Here is a 16,137-nt window from a genome sequence, read left to right as displayed (position 1 = left end):
CCTTATCAAAGATTAGATGTCCATAGGTGTGGGAATATATTTCTGGGCTTTCAATTCTGTTCCACTGGTCTGTGTGCCTATTTTTGTTCCAATACCATGCTGTTTAGATGATGATGGCTTTATAATATAGTTTAAGGTCTGGGAGTGTGATGCCTCCATTTCTGTTTCTTTTCCTCAAGATGGTTTTGGCAATTCTAGGTGTTTTCAGGTTCCAGGTAAATGATTGTAGTGTTTGTTCTATTCTTTTAAAGAAGCTTCGTGGAACTTTGATGGGTATTGCATAAAATTTGTATATTGCTCTGGAGAGTATATTCATTTTGATGATATTTATTCTTCCAATCCATGAGCATGGGATATCTTTCCATTTCTTGGTATCAGTTTCTATTTCCTTGAGTAGCGACTAATAGTTTTCAGTATACAAATCTTTCACTTCTTTGGTCAACTTTAATCCTAGGTATTTTATTGATTTTGTGGCAACAGCTAATGGGAGTGATTTCTGGATGTCTTCTTCTTCAGATTTAGTGTTTTCATAGATAAATGCCACTAATTTTTGTACATTGATTTTGTAGCCTCACACCTTGCTATATTGCCTAATAACTTCCAGTAGTTTTCTACTGGATTCTTTAGGTTTTTCTATGTATACTATCATAACATTTGCAAATAATGAGAGCTTGATTTCTTCCCTTCCAAATTGTATTCCTTTGATTTCTTTCTCTTGCCTGATTGCTATGGCAAAAACTTCCAATACTATGTTGAAGAGTAACGGTGACAGTGGACAGCCCTGTCTAGTCCCCGATCTGAGGGGGAATGCTTTCAGCTTCGGTCCATTGAGTATGATGTTGGCTGTAGGTTTGCTATATAAAGATTCCACTATCTTGAGGAATTTCCCATCTATTCCCATTTTTGTAGAGTTTTGAGCATGAATAGGTGTTGGATTTTTTCAAAGGCTTTCTCTGCATCTATTGAGATAATCATGTGGCTTTTGGCTTTGCTTTCATTGATGTGGTGAATGACATTGATTGACTTACAGATGTTGAACCAGGCTTGCATTCCTGGGATGAATCCCACCTGGTTGTGATGAACAATCTTTTTGATTCCAGTTGGCCAAGATCTTGTTTAATATTTTGGCATCTATGCTCATCAGAGATATTGGTCTGTAGTTTTCCTTTTTTGTTCTGTACCTATAAACTATTGGTATCAGGCTGATGTTGGCTTCATAGAAGGTGGAAAGGAGTATTCCTGCTTCTTCACTCTTATGGAAAAGCTTAAGAAGTATGGGTACTAACTGTTTCCTGAAAGTTTTGTAGAATTCATTTGTGAAGCCATCTGGTCCAGCACTTTTGTTGTTGGGGAGGTTCTTAATAACGGTTTCAATTTCTTTGTCTGTGATCGTTGCATTTAGATTTTGTAGTTCTTCTTGGTTCAGTTTTGGAAGGGCATATGTTTCTAGGAATTGTTCCATTTCTTCCAGATTCTCTAGCTTGGTGGCGTATAGTTCTTTATAGAAGTTTCGCAGGATTCTCTGGATTTCTGTGGTGTCAGTTGTGATATCTCCTCCATCGTTTATAATTCTATTAATTTGAGTCTTCTCTCTTTTTTGTTTGGTGAGTCTGGCTAGCGGGTTGTCAATTTTGTTTAATATTTCAGAGAACCAACATTTGGCTTCATTGATCTTTTGTATGGTTCTTTTATTTTCGATGTTGTTTAGTTCTACTCTAATTTTAGTGATTTCTGTCCTTCTGGTTGCTTTAGGGTTCCTTTGTTCCTCTTCCGCTAAGTCCTTGATGTGTGCAGTAAGGTCGTTCATTTGAGCTTTTTCTTGTGGTTTAATATGTGATTGTATGGCTATAACTTTCCCTCTCAGTACTGCTTTGGCTGTGTCCCAAATATTTTGATAGGTTGTGTCTTCATTTTCAATTGTTTCCAAGAACATTTGAATTTCCTGCTTGAGTGAATCTCTGACCCATTTGTTCTTAAGGAGTATGTTCTTTATTTTTCAAATTCTGTGACTTTTAATAATTTTCCGTTTGTTGTTAAATGTTAGTTTTACTCCACTGTGGTCTGAGAAAATACTTGGTATGATTTCAATGTTCTTGAATTTATTGATGCTGTCTTTGTGGCCTAACATGTGGTCTATCCTTGAGTATGTGTTATGTGGATTTGAAAAGAAGGTGTATTCCATTTTCTTGGGGTGGAGGACTCTGAAAATGTCCAAGAGGTCTAGTCTGTCAATCTCTTCACTCAATTCTCTTGTATCTTTGTTGGTTCTCTGCATTGTTGATCTGTCTAAGTGTGAGAATGGGTTATTGAAGTCCTCCACTATTATTGTATTACTATTGATGTATTTTTGAAATTCTTTCAGTGACTGCTTGACGTATTTAGATGGTCCCTCATTGGGTACATAGATGTTAATAATTGTTAAGTCTTCTTGGCTGATTGATCCTCTAATCATTATGTAATGTCCTTGCATAACTTTTATTACTTTATTTAATTTAAAATCTATCGTGTCTGAGATGAGAATGGCTGTTCCTGCCCTTTTTTGTGGTCCGTTAGCCTGTATCATAGTTTTCCATCCTTTCACTTTAAGTCTGTGTTTATCTTGTTGTGACAGATGGGATTCTTGCAAGCAGCATATGGTTGGGTTATGTTTTCTGATCCATCCCCCCATCCTGTGCCTTTTGATGGGTGAGTTTAAGCCATTGACATTTATTGATATTATGGATGTAATGTATTGTATTGCCATTGTTCAAAAAAAGTTGTTTGCTCTGATATATTGCAAGTATTATAGAAATGTTCTTGTTTATAAGAGGTCTTTTAGAACCTCTTTCAGGGCCAGTTTGGTGATGGTTGCCTCCTTTAACTGTTGTTTGTCTAAGAAGGTTTTGATCACTCCATCTAGTTTGAATGAAAGTCTAGCAGGATATACTATTCTTGGTTGAAACCCTTTTTAATTCAGGACTCCATAGATATCTTGCCATTCTCTTCTGGCTTTTAAAGTTTGAGTGGAGAAGTCTGCAGATAATCTTATGGGTTTTCCCCTGTATGTGACTGTTGGTATGCATGAGACCCCTACTGTTTCACTTGGTTTAAATCCCCCCTGCTTAACACTATTCTATTTACATAACCACTTCATTCTATTTATATAACCACTGTTAACAAGTTCCACCCTCCCTCCAGGGCATTTGTGGTTCAGTGATAGGATTCTCGTCTAACCTGCCCCCTCTTTGTCACACTCTGATTTTCACCAGTCACTTTTCTCTCCACCCTCTCTATGTCACATCCTGTTTCCACCTTACTTGGCAAGTATATATAAAGACAGCATTGTGAGTTTTACGGTACTGTACTTTGAGTTTAACTTAGCTCGTCTTAGATTGTGCTGCGTCCTGCATGAATAAAGAGATACTGCGTACAACCCAGCCATGAGTCCCTGGTCGTCTGTTATCCACTGTGAAGCCAGCCCGGCGAAAACAATATAGCCCTGCGAGAACAACATGTGACTTTTTGTTTCTCTCTTGCAGCCTTTAGGATCCTTTCTTTATCCTTACTCCTTCTCATTGTGACTATGATGTGTCTTGGTGTCTTCAGGTCTGGGTTGATTCTGTTTGCAACTCTCTGGGCCTCTTGAATCTTGATGTCCTTTCTGTTATTCAGGTCTGGGAAGTTTTCTTCTATTATTTCCTCTAGAATGTTTGCTTCCTCTTCCTCTCTTTCTTCCTCTGGTAGGCCAATTATGCAATGTTACTTCTTTTGAGATCATCCCATATGTCTCTGTTGCTGTTTTCAGTGTCTCTCAATCTCTTTTTAAGCTCTTTCACCTCTTTCTTAGTTTTCTCTAACTCATTCTCTGTCTGACTAATTCTGTTTTCTGCTTCTGTTAGTCTGCTTTCCCTTCCCTCAGCTTCTTTTTTCATTCCAGCTATTTCAGCTTTCAGTTCTCTAATTGCCTCAAGATAATCAGTATTTTCCTTGTGGGTCTCATCTGTTGTTTCCCTAATACTGCCATTCCTTTCCTCCAATGTTGTTTTCATTTCTGTGATTAATAAGTTTATTATTGCTTGCATACTTTTCTTATCTATGGTTACTTCTGGCTGATTTGTAGTTTCTTCTGGACTCTTGTCTTCATTGATTGGATTAGCAGTTCTATTTGGTTTTGATCTACCCATTTTTTTGATTTGTGTGTTTCTTTTTTTATGCTCTAGTGTTGCTCAGCTGTTATGTCTTGAGTACAAGCAACACTGTACTAAATACCTTTATGACAATTGCACTCACCATCCTCAGGAATTACAGTAGCAACTGAAGCAAGTATTGAAGCAGTTTACTCACTACCAGTTAGCCAAACAATGTCTCCAGTCCGTGAAAAATCAGTAATCAAATTCCAGTGAAGAAGAAAGAGAAAAGAAAGAAGGGATAGCAAGAATAGACAGTTATGCAAATCTACTATCCACTCTATATTCTAGGGGTAATAAAAGGGGAAAGGGAAGTAGAGCTGAGATACACAGATAGAGAGTCCACTCTGAGTCAGATTTATTCCTCTAAATAATTCCCAAATTCAGAAAGGCAAAGAAGAAGGAAGGAAGAAGCATATGACAAGATTAAAAAAAGAAGAAAAAAAAAGAAAAAAGCAACAAGAGAGAGAAAAGAGAAAAGATATGAAAAAGAGCTGTAATTAAAGAGCAGTGAAAGGAAAGTTTTTTTTATTACTTTATTTTTTATTTAATTTAATTTAATTTAATCTTTTTTATTAGCTAGGAGGAGGAGGAAGGGGAGAGTCTGTAGAGGAGGTAGGAGTAATGAGACAAGTTCCTATCCACTCTAAATTCTAGGGGTAATAAGAGGGGAAAGGGAAGTAGAGCAGAGATACACACGTAGAGAGTCCACTCTGAGTCAGATTTATTCCTCTAAATAATTCCCAAATTCAGAAAGGCAAAGAAGAAGGAAGGAAGAAGCGTATGACAAGATAAAAAAAGAAGAAGAAAAAAAGAAAAAAGCAACAAGAGAGAGAAAAGAGAAAAGATAAGAAAAAAGCTGTAATTAAAGAGCAGTGAAAGGAAAGGTTTATTTTGATTACTTTATTTTTAATCTAATTTAATTTAATTTTTTTTATTAGCTACGAGGAGGAGGAAGGGGAGAGTCTGTAGAGGAGGTAGGAGTAACGAGACAAGTTCCTCCCTCAATAAATAAGATACCCACTACCCTAGCAATGAAAGATACCCTAAGAGTTAATTCTGATCAACCTAAGGGGGTAGGGGGAACATATATGCCTTTATATAATATTAATAATAAAATAGAGCAGGGTAAAAAAAAAAAAAAAAAAACCCTGTCCCAGATTACCTCAAACCTCCTGATCAGAAGCAGCTGATTGTTAAGAAAGAGAAAAAAAAATAAAATAAAAAACCTCAGGACTAGACAAGGATAGCTGAAATAGACAGTTATGCAGAGCTACTATCCACTGTGTATTCTAGGGGTAGCTAAAGAGGAAGGGAATTTAAGCAGAGATACTCGCAGTGAGAGTCCATTCTGAATCAGAATTCTTCCCCAAAATAATTCCCAAACCTGTATCAGTGCAGTGAAAGCACACTGGTGGTGTGCAGGATGAGGCCTGTGGCTTTGGAATTTGTAGGATTAAGGAAGAAAGGATGACAAGAATGAGAAAAAAAAAAAGAAAGAAAGAGAGAAAAAAGAAAAATATAAGAAAAAGAACAGTAATAAAAGAGCGGTGAAAGGAAAGAGTTTTTTATTTGTATATTTTTAATTATTTAATTAGCTATGCAGGGTGGGGGGTGGCTACTTAGAAAGAAAAAAGGCCAGAGGTTTCAGAAGGGAATAGACTTAGAATGAATGATACTCCCTGGTGGGACAGGAATCTTGGTAAAGAAAGAAGCTCATCAGGGGAGTCTGCTTGCAGCTGGTCCCCAGGGACTGGTTATGGGGGGAGGGAAGGGGCAGGAGGTGCACTTTGGGATTAATAATTTAAAAGAAAAAAAATTTTTCCCTTTTTTTCTACTCTATTTTTTAACCCAAATTAAGTTATAGTCGCCTCCTTGGTGTTACCGCTAGGACCACTTATTGACAGGCCTACTAAAGGCAGAAAATCCTACCGTTTCCAGAAGATGTGGTCAGAGCTCAAGCCACTAGCAGCTTCTCAGTCCGCCATCTTCCGGGGCCTCCCTTTAGTAAGTCCTTTATTTAAATTGTCTTAAAGGGTAAACATCCAGATTTTAATAATGAGCAAACTCAAGCACAGAGGAGTATGTTAACTCCCATGACATCACAAAGCTATAAACACCTATTATAAACCAACTTCTTGGTGTTCAGATATTCTGCCATCATTTGTCCTCTCTAGAGAAGAAAAGGTTTGCACTTTATCATATTTAAGCATGCAACAGACACATGCATAAAACTGGGATCATTATGCTGGTCCTTGCACTTTGCACCACCTGCGCTTTACCCATTGTGCTACCACCTAACTCCCTCCTCTCCTCCTCTGTTATTTTGTATCTCTTCTTCCCCTATCAATTTCTCTTGGACCTGTCAACTAACAACAACAAGTAAAATAAACTGGAATAAATGGCTGCTGTATGTGATAGACTTTTCACGCAGGAACTGGGTCCCATTGATAATCCTGGTGGTAATTACAGAATGAGAAAGGACTGAGAAGAGAGCTTAATGGTTATACAAAAAGGCTTTTAGGCTTGAGGCTCCATGGCCTTAGGTTCAAGTCCCAGCACCACCATAAGATTGAGCTAAACAGTGTCCTGGTCTTCTCTCTTTTATTGACAGCTCCAAGGCAATTTTTTCCAGATAGAAAGACTAAGGGAGAAACTGAATGTGTCATCCACCACCAGTTTACCATCTTTCTCCACCATAGTGTCCTGGGCCCCAACTCCTTCACCTCCCTCTCTAATCCTTTGAGTACTTGCTTCAGATGGCATAGATTATACTTCCTTAATAGATTTTCCCTCTTTTTTTTATTAGTAAGTCCCATCTAAGATCAGTCAGTATTTCTCTTTCTTCTTTTGTCTTAGGATGCTTATCTCCAGATCCATTTATGTTGCCACAAAATAAATATCTTACTTGTAATTGTTCATTGTTCCATTGTACATATTTAGCACACCTTTTCTATCTACTTTCTGTAGCAAGACATATGTGTTGTTTCCAAACACAATAACCTTATTTATGTTGCAATAGCCTTATTGCATGTAGTGCTTTGTTGAACAGCACTGTATATAAATCACTTTGGATCAGTGTTTTTGTCTTCTATGTCCAGATATCAGTAAGAGGATAGGCTGGACCTACTGTAGGTCTATGGTTCTTTTATTTTCAATGTTATTTATTTATGCCCTAACTTTAGTTATTTCAGTCCTTCCGATTGCTTTAGGTTTCCTTTGTTATTCTTCTATGTCACTGAGGTGTGCAGTCAGATTGTTTACTCACGGTTTTCCATTATCCCTTATCATAAAAAAATATGGAGACTTTTCCAACCTTAAAAAATGGAAATGATGGGGCCAGGTGGTAGCACAGTGGGTTAAGTGCACATGGCACATAGCACAAGGACCTGAGTAAGGATACCAGTTAGAGGCCCAGCTCCCCACTTGCAGGGGGTGGGGGATAGCTTCAAATGTGGTGAGGCAGGTCTGCAGGTGTCTATCTTTCTCACCCCCTCTCTGTCTTTCCAATCTCTCTCAATTTCTCTCTGTCCTATCCAACAACAGTAAAAACAACAATAATAACAACAACAAAAATAAATAACAAGGGAAACAAGGGAAAAAATAGCCTCCAGGTGTAGTGGATTCTTAGTGCAGACAATGAACCCCAGCAGTAACCCTGAAGGCTAAAAAAGAAACACTACAAAAAATGGGAATAGATGGGAAATTCCTCAAGATAGTGGAGTCCATATATAGCAAACCTATAGCAAACATCATACTCAATGGACAGAATCTGAAAACATTCCTCCTCAGATCAAAGACTAGACAGGGCTGTCCACTGTCACCATTACTCTTCAACATAGTACTGGAAGTTCTTGCCATAGCAATCAGGCAACAGAAAGAAATCAAAGGAATACAGATTGGAAGGGAAGAAATCAAGCTCTCACTGTTTGCAGATTATATAATAGTATACATAGAAAAACCTAAAGTATCTAGCAGAAAGCTACTGGAATTTATTAGGCAATATAGCAAGGTTTCAGGCTACAGAATCAGTGTACAAAAATCAGTAGCATTTCTTTATGCAAACACTAAATCTGAAGAAGAAGACATCCAGAAATCACTCCCAGTCACTGTTGCAGCAAAATCACTAAAATACCTAAGAATAAAGCTGACCAAAGAAGTGAAAGACTTGTATACTAAAAAACTATGAACCGCTATTCAAGGAAATAGAAACTGATACCAAAAAATGGAAAGACATCCCATGCTCATGGATTGGAAGAATAAATATAATCAAAATGAATATTCTCCCTAGAGCCATATACAAATTTAATGTGATATCCATCAAAGTTCCATGAAGCTTCTTTAAGAGAATAGAACAAAAACTACAATCATTTATCTGGAACCAGAAAACACCTAGAATTGCCAAAATCATCTTGAGGTAAAGAAACATAAATGGAGGCATCACACTCTCAGATCTCAAACTATAGTATAAGGTCATAATCATCAAAACAGCCTGGTTCTGTAGGCACAGAGATCAATGGAACAGAATAGAAAGCCAAGAATGAAACCCCCACACCTATGGACATCTAATTTTTGATAAAGAGGCCCAGAATATTAAATGGAAGAAGGAGGCTCTTTTCAGTAAACGGTGCTGTGAAAACTGGGTTGAAATATGCAGAAGAAAGAAACTGAACCATTTTTATCTCACTAAAAATAAAAATTAACTCCAAATGGATCAAGGACCTGGATTTTAGACCAAAACTATCAAATACCTAGAGGAAAACATTGGTGGGAAACTATCCCACCTAAATCTCAATGACATCTTTGATGATACAAACCAAGGAAGACTAAATCAGAAACAAATCAATGGGACTATATCAAATTGAAAAGCTTCTGCACAACCAAAGAAACTATCACACAGACAAGGAGTCCCCTCACAGAATGGGAGAAGATCTTCACATGCCATACATCAGACAAGAGACTAATAACCAAAGTATGCAAAGACCTCAGCAAACTTAGCAACAAAAAAGCAAATGACCACATTCCAAAAATGGGCAGAGGATGTGAACAGAACATTCACTACAGAAGAGATCCAAAAGGCTAACAAACATATGAAAACTTGCTCCATGTCACTGATTGTCAGAGAAATGCAAATAAAGACAACACTGAGATAAGTCCTCACTCCTGTGAGAATGGCATACATCAAAAAGGACAGCAGCAGCAAATGCTGGAGAGGCTGTGGGGATAAAGGAACCCTTCTGCACTGCTGGTGGAAATGTAAATTGGTCCAACCACTGTGGAGAGCAGTCTGGAGAACTCTCACAAGGTTAGACATGGACCTTCCATATGACCCAACAATTCATCTACTAGGGATATACTCCCAGGACTCCATAACACCCAAGCAAAAATATATGTGTAGGCCTTTGTTCATAGCAGCACAATTCATAATAGCTAAAACCTGGAAGTAATCCAGGTGTCCAAAAACAGATGAGTGGCTGAGAAAGCTGTGGTATATATTCACAATGAGATATTATGCAGCTATCAAGAACAACGAACCCACTTTCTCTGACCCAACTTGGATGGAGCTAGAAGGAATTTTGTTAGGTGAGCTAAGCCAGAAAGTTAAAGAAGATTATGGAATGATCCCACTCATAAACAAAAGCTGAGAAAGAAGAACGTAGAGGGAAACTCAAAGCAGGATTTGACTGAGTTTGGAATAGGGCACCAAAGTAAAAACCCTGAGTTAAAGGGTGAGGGTGTATGTTTGGCTTCATGGGGCAGACATCTGGCATGGGGGTTGGAGGGTGGATCAGACACAGTCTTTTGGTGGTGGGAATGGTGTTTATGTACACTCCTATTAACTTGTAGTCATATAAATCACAATTTAATTAATATGAGAGGGGAAAATTGATTGAGTGTCTCAAAATGTTTAATGCACAGACCAGAGGCTGAGTCTTTGATATGTTGACTCTCTTAAAACCTTAGACAAGGGAGAACAGAAGCAACCAGTGGCACAGCTATATTCAAATAATATCAATAATATGGTTATAGCAATAACTATCTATTGCCTTCTTAAGACAGCAGGAACCTCCTACTTCCTCTATAGAGCCTATATTTCCCCAGTCCTAGAACTTCTAGAGTGGGGCTCACTTTCTAGCATGCTTCTCTCAGTTCACACCAAATGATATTGAATCTGATGATCCCAACCTAATCAACGCAATGAGTACCACTTCAGTATGCTTCACTTCAGACCATGTCCAGAGACGTCAGGCATGGAATGTCAACCCTTCAGCCTCATTACTGGGGTGAGTCCTCTCCTTTCATAGAATTCTCTAATTCCATTCCAAATAGTTCAATTTGTTGGGACAAAGTCTCAAATCCTAGATATAGACCAACTCCCATGAGATAGGCCATATATTCACATGTATCCATAAATTAAAGCAAATTATATACCTGAAAGCTAAAGTACACAGTAGTCTGCAATGATTCAGTATAAAGTTCATAATGAAATAGTGTCCACTTAGACTTAAATTCCCTCCTCACCTATTTTCTATTATACTTCCCTCACTCACCCCAAGCTATCCTTATCAAAGCAAGGACTGCAAAAGCTGAATAAGGGCAAGCAACCGGCATACTTTCACTATGACTCTTTAGTCACTGTCAGGTCACCCCATTAGCTGGGGCCCTACTCATGGAGTCTTAAGATTCCCAAGCAGACGTGATGTGCTTAGACCTCAAATAAATCCCTCTCTCCATTGTTGAGGTAATCTATATCAGGAACAACAAAACAGACCCCTTTGGGGACCCCCATAGGACACTGCCCTCAACTTGGATCATCAACAGCAGAGAATGTTCCATCCACCAAAGGGAGGATGGCCAACATACTCTATGCTACACCTGAGGAAGATGGGTCCTGACATTGGGTCACCTTGGAATGTTTCTACAGATAACCACAGAATGTGAGGTCAGATCTACAGGGATGCAGTGGTCACATAGGCTCCTAAACTGAATATGGGCCCCAGATCAGATCAAATTGATGGGGTTTACGGTCAACAATATTTATACACCTTTCCCATATTTGGGTGCTACTCTCTTCCCAGATCCAGCTTTCTAGTCCTTTTTCCAGCCATGACATAATCTCCCCAGACAATAACTAGGATCCACCTGCATATCAAATTTCAGGTTCAGTGAAAAAAAAATATTCCACAGGCCTGTTGGAATATAACTAAAATATGACTACTAGTTATCTACAGAATGGAGTAACACCCTACCCCAACTGTTTATCTGCACTACTCCAGCCTTTAGGTTCATGATTGGTCAACAAATTGCTTGGCTTTATATGTTTGCTCTCTTTTCAGCTACCAGGTTCCAGATGCTAGTATGATGCCAACCAGACTTCCCTGGACAGAAGACTACACCAATGTGTCCTAGAGCTCTGATTCCTCAGAACCATGCCACACTATGGAAAGAGAGAAGCAGGATGGGAGTATGGATCAACATGTCAACTCCCATGTTCAGCTGGGAAGCAGTTACAGAGGCCAGACCTTCCACCTTCTGCATCCCACAATGACCTTGGGTCCATACTCCCAGATGGTTAGAGAATAGGAAAGCTATCAAAGGAGGGGATGGGATATGGAGTTCTGGTGGTGGGAAATGTGTGGAGCTGTACACCTCTTATCCTTTGTTTTTGTCAGTATTTACTTTTTTGTTTTTTATTTTTTATTTAAGAAAGGATTAATTGGATTAATTAACAAAACCATAGGGTAGGAGGGGTACAATTCCACACAATTCCAAATTAAGACACCATTGAGATACCACCTCACTCCTGTAAGAATGGTATACATTAAAAAGGACAGCAGCAACAAATGCTGGAGAGGTTGTGGGGACAGAGGAACACTTTTACATTGCTGGTGGGAATGTAAATTGGTACAGCTTTGTGGAGAGCAGTCTGGAAAACTCTCAGAAGGCTAGACATGGACCTTCCATATGATCCAGTAATTCCTCTCCTGGGCTTATACCCCAAGGACTCCATAACGCCCAACCAAAAAGAGGTGTGTACTCCTATGTTCATAGCAGCACAATTCATAATAGCTAAAACCTGGAAGCAACCCAGGTGCCCAACAACAGATGAGTGGCTGAGAAAGCTGTGGTATATATACAAAATGGAATACTATACAACTATCAAGAACAATGAACCCACCTTCTCTGACCCATCTTGGACAGAGCCAGTATTTACTTTTTATAAATTAAAAAAAATGAAAGAAGAAACTTTTTTTGGTAAAACCCTTTTTTAAATATTTATTTATTTATTCCCTTTTGTTGCTCTTGTTGTTTTATTGTTGTAGTTATTGATGTTGTTGTTGGATAGGACAGAGAGAAATGGAGAGAAGAGGGGAAGACAGAGAGGGGTAGAGAAAGATAGACACCTGCATACCTGCTTCACTGCCTGTAAAGGGACTCCCATACAGGTGGGGAGCTGGGGGCTGGAACCAGGATTCTTACTCTAGTCCTTGAGATTTGTGCCAATTGTGCTTAACCCGCTGTGCTATTGCCTGACTCCCTGAAACACTCTTTGATTGCGTATTTATGTATTTATTTATTTTAGCCACCAGATTTAACCCTGGGACTTGGTGGAAGTGGCACTACAAATCCACTGCTCCTGACAGCCATTTTGTTCTTTCTTTCTTTCTTTCCATTTTGTTTTTATAGGACAGAGAGAAATTTAAAGAGAAGGAAAAGATAGAGAGGGAGAAAAAAAGAGAGACACCTGCAGTACAGTTTCACTGCTTGTGAAGCATCCCTGCTGAAGTTGGGGAATCAGGGCTCAAACTTGGGTCCTTCCTCATGGCAATGTGTGTACTTAACTGTGTATACTACCCCCCAGAAATGTATTCAAAATAAATAAAAACTACTTAAGCATGTGTTTAATAATTTGTAGAATCTCTAGATTGCTCCCCACATAGGGTGAATGAATTTACATTACCAAAGCAATCTGAACGAATTATTATTTTTTCTCTCTCTCCCTCTCCCTCTTTTCCTCTCCCTGTCACTCTTTCCCTCTCAATTTCTCATTTCTATCAAAATATGTAAAATATAAAAATCCTTCATAACAAAACATAGCCTTCAATAGTTTTCTAGATTGTAATGCACTGCAAACATTTAAAAATAATGATTTGCTTATTTTGAATAGAGACAGAGAGAATGTGATAGGGGAGGGTGTGACAGAGAGGGAGCTAGTGAATGAGAGAGGTGAGAGAAACACCTGCAGCACTGCTTCAATGATTTTTGGAGAGGTGTTGATCTCAAGTCCTTGCACACTGTTACGTATAAGCTTACCCAAGTATACTACTGCCTGGTCCTTGCAAACAAATTATTCCATGATAGTAGTTGGATCCTACCATGCACAGTTTTTATTTATTTATTATTTATTTAAAAAAGGAGACATTAACAAAACCATAGGATAAGAGGGTAAAATGCCACACAATTCCCACCACCAGATCTCTGTATCCTATCCCCTCCCATAATAGCTTTCCTACTCTTTATCCCTCTGGGAGTATGGACCCAAGGTCATTATGGGATGCAGAAGGTGGAAGGTCTGGCTTCTGTGATTGTTTCTCCACTGAACATGGGCATTGGCAGGTCTATCCATACTCCCAGCCTGCCTCTCTCTTTCCCTAGTAGGGTGGGGCTCTGGGTAAGCGGAGCTCCAAGACATATTGGTGGGGTCATCTTTCCAAGGAAGTCTGGTAAGCATCATACTAGCACCTGGAAGCTGGTGGCTGAAAAGAGAGTTAACATACAAAGTCAAGCAAATTGTTGAACAATCATGTACCTAAAGGCTGGATAGCACTCCATGCAGTTTTTATACTTTCCTCGTGTGTAAAATTCAGGATTAAATTGTTTTCTCTTCAAATATTAGAAGACTTTGCTGGTTGCTTCTTGAGCAGGTCCATTGCTAGTTGTATTTTAAATGTTTTATAAAGTTACATGTTTCTAGCTTTGAAACAATATGTTTTCCCTTTATTGCAATGATTGTGAGAGTTTTTGGTGATGGTCCGGAAATTTTATGGAAAAAACTTAACTTTTATTCTGTAGGTAACACTTTTATAGGCATAAATGTTTACTTTTTTCCTAATTTGAATTGTTAGTCTATGTTTATAGCCAAGATTGTAATTTTCTATCAGTTTTATCAAAAATATTGATTTTCCCTCAGATTTTTGTTTTGTAAATTATTTATACTTGAATACTATTTAAGCATTAATAGTATGAAATAGCATGTAAGACAAGGAAATTTCTGGAAAGATCTCCTCCAGCTTATAAAGACCCTAAAGGAATCAGTAAATAGTATAAGCAATGGCATACTAAAGTTAGTAACAGAGTAAGAGTTTTGTCACATTTTTTTTTTGTCTTGATTCCGGATTTCCTTATTCTCTCTTTTCTTTCCAAAGGCATAATCTAAACTGATATGAAATTTACTTTGTGATAACATGTCAGTCAAACATTGCATACTTTGATAATCAGTGTCCATTTTGACATTTACCTAGAGAATATCTCTGTTGATTAGATGACAGATCTATTCATTATTATCTACTGCATTTCATTGCAATAATGTTTCTATCCAGTTTTTTGCTTTTTTAACCTTTTAACAATCATTTCTCATTATTCTCTTAGACCTATCTTAACTACAAAATCCATATACCTTCTCTCAAATTACTGAGTCTGAAAGAAGTGATTCAAAATTATGGTAATTTGTCTACATCTGTTCTGTTATAAAGCACAGGAAATCTCTAGCTATCAGCATACCCACTTAATGCAGTAGGTTGCTGAAACAAAATTTTAGTTACTCAGTTTCTACATACAATTGATCTTTACAAATGAATTTTCTTACACTGAATAATTTGTCACTTTGTTAAAATAAATAATATACTCTTTAAAAGGAACATTTTTAATTGTTTAATTGGAATATTTAATTGAAATTAAATATTAACATATTTTATATCCCTACAAGCTAGAATATATATGTTATAAAATTCAATGATTATTTTTTGCCCTGGACACTACTGAATATCACATAAACAGTGCTCAACTATCAATATTAGTGTTATTTTTATTGTTTATTTGCTATCATATTTACTTTTAATATTTATTCCCTTTTGTTGCCCTTGTTGTTTTATTGTTGTAGTTATTACTATTGTTGGATAGGACAGAGAGAAATGGAGAGAGGAGGGGAAGACAGAGAGGAGGAGAGAAAGATAGACACCTGCAGACCTGCTTCACCACCTGTGAAGAGATTCCCCTGCAGGTGGGGAGCCAGGGGCTGCAACAGGAATCCTTATGCAGGTCCATGTACTTTGTGCCGCATGTGCTTAACCCTCTGTGCTACCGCCTGACTCCCCATATTTACTTTTATAACGTTGAAATTGGATAGTAAAATTTTTGCTAAGACACGTCATCGAAATTGAGGTACTTGAATTAAGTAGATTTGGTAGCTGAAAATTAAAGCATGTGGGAGTCTGGCAGTAGCGCAGCATGTTAAGTGCTCAAAGATCTGCGTGAGGATCCGGGTTCCAGCCACCCCCTCCCCACCTGCAAGGGAGTCGCTTCACAATCGGTGAAGCAGGTCTGCAGATGTCTATCTTTTTCTCCCCCTCTCTGTCTTCCCCGCCTCTCTCCATTTCTCTCTGTCCTATCCAACAACGATAACATCAATAACAACAATAATAACTACAACAATAAAACAACTAGGGCAACAAAAGGGAATAAATAAATAAATAAATATTTAAAAAAGAAAAAGAAAAGAAAGTTAAAGCGTGTGATGGCAAGTAAACATTATATATGTGGGTATATATCAGGTATATTTGCATTGTAATTGTATTATTTTCCCATAATTAAAATACTTATATTAAATTTCAAATGCTATCGGGGTCAGATAGTGACACACCTGGTTAAGCATACATACTAAGCAAAAGGATATGCTCAAGAATTGGTTCCA

The sequence above is a fragment of the Erinaceus europaeus genome, chromosome 14 (assembly GCF_950295315.1).
Source record: "Erinaceus europaeus chromosome 14, mEriEur2.1, whole genome shotgun sequence".
NCBI classification, from domain to species: Eukaryota; Metazoa; Chordata; class Mammalia; order Eulipotyphla; family Erinaceidae; genus Erinaceus; species Erinaceus europaeus.
This window is presented reverse-complemented; position numbering follows the sequence as displayed.